Source organism: Ictalurus punctatus, chromosome 3 (genome assembly GCF_001660625.3).
Source record: "Ictalurus punctatus breed USDA103 chromosome 3, Coco_2.0, whole genome shotgun sequence".
Lineage (NCBI taxonomy): Eukaryota > Metazoa > Chordata > Actinopteri > Siluriformes > Ictaluridae > Ictalurus > Ictalurus punctatus.
Window position 1 is genome coordinate 13,247,922 of NC_030418.2, and position 4,794 is coordinate 13,252,715.

A 4,794-nucleotide genomic window follows, 5' to 3' on the forward strand; every position below is an offset into this window, starting at 1 on the left:
TGCTCAAAGCCACGGAACTACAAGGTCTTAATTCTTGTTTTCGACGTCGTTATTCCTTTAGATTTCGACACATCTGTGACTTCTCGGTCGTATACCCCATTTGTTTACATGTTTTCTTTTTTTAAGGCCATAGTAAGTTTCCTTTTGATGGGGTGCCGTCATATGAAGTGTTTTATTACCAGCACAGCGATTATTAAGCTTAGCTTTATTTTCATTTGTATTTTTTTTCTTTTTGGAAAGCGACTGCATGTAAAACTTTGCGATCAAATAAAATAAATATAAGCCCAATCCCATCATAGTTTCATATACCCTTTACAATAAAAGCTAATGTGCATTTATTGAGAACGATATGTGTTTGAATGGTTTTGTTTGCATATGCAATGTTTTCGTGTTTGGGACGGTAGGCTCCAGATTATAGCCCACAGGGAGGAAACATAACATTTTCTCGAGTTTGTACGTATCCTTGTTGCTAATATAATTCAGCCTTGGTGATCTTGTCCGTATCCCAAATAATCTATATATTTAAGTATATGGATACTCAAGTAATTATTTATTTTAAAAAATACTTGCACCTGTCGACAAATGATTGTAAAGCAATATAATTATAGTATATCAGTAGCTAGACTTATGTTCGTTGAGAGCAAAGTGTGAATATATATTTAATATTTATATTTTTAACACGCCCAATTAAAAATTTACTAGCGGAAGTGAGGGTAGTTCTGTAAGCACACAATGTCCTTCCTCAGTGTTTAACATGTACTATAGTTCATCATATGCTGTAACTATATTCACCATAAGCTTGCTAGTTCAATAACGATAAAGATACATCTTGTACGCTAGGAGTATTTCCCTACATAATATCTAAAAAAAAAAAACTTTTTTATTTCGTTTCACAAATATGCAATTAGCATGGACGTGACAGCACTGCTACATTACAAGCTACTCGAGTCGCTGTTTATTTAATAAGGCTGGTCTGTGTATATATATATATATATATATATATATATATATATATATATATATATATATATATATATATATTCACAGTAACACAAAAATATTTTTACACCGACACAAGCTATATACAGTGAGACATGTTGTCAGAGCTCAATGCAGGATCAGGTTGAGTGCCACTGACTGCACGATAACTTTTATTTAAGATGACCTTAACATTCAGCGTTTAGTCTGAAGCTATTTCAGATTTTAAATAGGCTTTAAAGCTAAAATACTTTGTACAGTGACTTCTCTAGCTATAGGCTACTATTTAGGATTATGATCATTTTCAGAACAAAATCTAGAGTAGAAGCCCTTATGCATCTGTTTCTGAATTTAGTTAGACTCAGGACATTGTGCTCGTGACATGATGACCTTGATGATGATGATTTTTTAGACAAATGATTCGTGGTCACTTCGTTTGTTTTGGTTAATTGTATGATCATTTATGTGCAATATAGGCCTACAATATATCAAATGTTGATAATTTGTTTAATTGCTGTTTTGTTTGAATGTGCGGTTGTTTTTATTATTATTATTATTATTATTATTATTATTATTATACATAACAGCACTAGAGTAAGACTTCACTAGACCTAGCTGGCATTTCCTTCACGATATGATTCTTTTCTCTTCTCATTGCGTTAGCAACTTATTTTACCTACAAATCGCCAACAGTCATTTCAGTTCTTACATATGGATCAAGTGAAACATGCAAACTAAAAACTAGTTTAAACTCGCTTATTTAACCTCTCATTGTGTTCTTCGTGTTGCAAAAGATATGCAGATCATCTTTAATGGTAACTAATGAGGTAGCTATTGAATTAATTCTGCATCCAAGTAGTGAAATCAGGACGAACCTGGAAAAGACAGACCCACAGTTATCTGTGTTCGTATAAGACATACATCCCATGAAAGTAATTTTAATTAGCTGATGAATTGAATTAGGTGTGGTAAATGAAAATGTTAAACTACAGTGCTGTTACCTTCCAAGACTGCAGTCTGACAGCCCTGCCGTAAAGATTGATACCAAAAGGTATAGTTAAAGTGCAGTACATTAATATATAATATATTATAATATAATAATTATTTTTTAGTCTCTTTCGTTTGGTAATGGCTGTAACTACATTTAATTTTAATGGCTAAGCATGTACTTGTAACCTTTTTATTTGTTCACTTGGCTGTAAGCCGTATTCTCCTTTGCTGGAATTTATTTCGCACTTTTACAGCGACTTCGATGCCAGTGATCGTCGGGGCTTTTGTAGAGGGGAGGAGAGGCTGTTAAAACTTCGGCACAAGTTGTTATGAAAAAAAAAAAACCTCGGCGCTAGCGAGGCTAACAAGCACTCATCATCTCTAAATGGAATTCAACAAGCGTATTTAATGCTATTTACAGGGAAACGACCGCAAACTACAACAGAAACCCAACAGACAACCAAACAGCCCTATCCATTTGCACTACTCAGATTCTAAAGAACCATTCTGTCTCACCGTCTCTGGCCTTCTATTTCTTTTTCTTTCTAGATGTGCACATTGTGCCAGGATTATCTGCATGCTATAAAGCAACCATACTTTATCCTCAGCAAGAATTAAAAATGAATGCATGCATAGCATCATCAGCCTGCAACTGCTCTATTTGTAAACATATGTGAATTATAGGCCTAATTAGCCATTAGGGGGGCAAATATTTCTCCTTCCCATAATTTGTCAGATTACCAATGTGACAATATACCACTGTGATTCTGGAGAGCCAAAGTAGCCTATACCTGCATTAATGTGGTCCCGTAGCATATACGCTTTGCTTGCATAGTTACATGTAAAATAATACATTTAAAGGCTAATTCCTGTGTCATTATATAAGTACAACATACATCCGTTTCTGTATGCCTTTTAAAAGTCGTGATTGAGACCAAGCTTTTCTCTTTTTTAACAGTTACATAGTCTGTGACTTCTTTTCAGTCAAATACAAAACTATTAGACCTACGTTCAAAATTCGAGTCATGAATATGGAGTTTATCCCCACCCATTTGTAGTAAATCGCTATATTATTTCTTTATTTTCTGTCATTTTATCTATTACGTGTTATTGTTTTTGCTGAATTGTTTATGTATAAGTAATCAATAATATTTTAGGCTTGTAGGCCTGATTAATTTTAATCTTGAAGCTAACTCTTCGCTAAAACCTGAGAAGAGTTCAAACAAACAAAGTGCACATTACTTGTGAGTACTATGATAATCATCATTAACATAGCCATTGACAAATTCACTGTGACTGTACTGAAAAGCGTGATTTATGAAATTCGGCCGCAGGCTGTCATTACATCCCAGGCAAAAGCTGTGGAAATTATTTAAAAATATATAATAAAATAAAATAAATAACACCATAGGGTTTTTTTTTTTTTGAGAAATATTCATTTCTCACGCTATTTTAAATATTATTGTTGGCCTATTTTCAAAACCTACATAGAGTTTTTCCAACTAATTTTGTATTTTTGTAATTTTGTAGTTGATTAGGTTTTTTTTTCCATCACACATCAGCATAATCATTAGCCTACTTTCGCGTATTTTGGTTTTTTAATTATCTCTGATTATCCTGTTAGGCGTCTTCCATGCAGTCAAACAATCAATCATTTACTAATATTTATTATTTATTACTTATTAATACAACAGCAAAACACTTCTGTAAAATACGCATAACATAATACATCGTTCCCAGCAAGAAATTAACATTAATTATATTATTATATTAATTATATATTATATAAAATTAATTTATATTCCCTCATGCCTTTAATTTATTGTTCTCCAAAACAATTACAACTTCGTGTTTGAGTGTACTTCTGTGCCGCGCTCTTTATCAGAACAGGTCAAGGAAAACACGTGATCAGAAATCTTTGTCTGTTTGTGTAATTAGAGATCTTTAGTTTATTCTATTTTTCTGAGTCGCATATTAAAGGGGTTACCACATCTTTATGTGTACAATTTTACAAATGCTATTGTGTGCAAAAAAAAAAGTGTGAATCTGTATCATTAGAAAAATGTACACAGGAGCAAAAACAAATTATATAATTTGTAGATAGGGCCTTGGGACGAGCATGTCGACAGAAGCCCAGAAAGTGTTATCATTCTTAAATAATTATAAAACACGAGAATATATTATTAAGATATGATAGAAATTACGAGCTTTTGTTCATGACTTTACTGGTAAGAGTGCAGTAACAACAAAAGTGCTGCTAGATGTGTCGCGTCTAGGCTTTCTTTTCTTTTCTTATCTTATCTTTTCTAATCTCTCTTGTCTTTTACCCTTTTTTTCTTGTCAATTCCTTTTTTCAATTCTTAAGCAATGTCAAAACATCAAGCCTTTTCCATCTTCTACTTGGCTATTTACCTACCATGTGCATCTTATTTACTGTCTGAAGTGCAGTTTCATTAGCCATCACTGGTGGCGTTCAGTGTAGTGGAATGTAGTTCGGAGTACAAAGAAGACAAAAGTCGTTAAACAAAAACATTCTGGAAGTCATCAACACCCTCTGGTTACTGACTGCCAGGTTGAAGAGTTGAATGTAACTGAGAGACTAAGGCAGGAATTTGCTTTTCCACTACAACATCAAATTGCGTCTTTTAATAAACTACGACAGAAAATAGAAAACATTTAAACGTCTAAATCCCAAAGTATAAAACCCAGAGCTCAAACATAATATAAGACGTTTATATTTCAGGACACGGGGTAATGGTTAAACCTTTTAAAACTCTCGCCTTTCTGCACATAAACTCCGGTATGATTTCTAGCACGAGTTAATTA

At 33.2% G+C, this 4,794-nt stretch overlaps 1 protein-coding gene across 1 annotated transcript in view; it reads left to right on the plus strand.

Moving 5' to 3' along the window:
* Positions 1-348, plus strand: part of six2a (SIX homeobox 2a) — a 3,746-nt gene extending 3,398 nt beyond the window's left edge. The window contains exon 2 of the mRNA XM_017463070.3: positions 1-348. This exon is cut by the window's left edge and continues 514 nt beyond it. The gene's annotated coding sequence lies outside the window, so the exon portion shown is untranslated.
* The last annotated feature ends 4,446 nt before the right edge of the window (positions 349-4,794 follow it).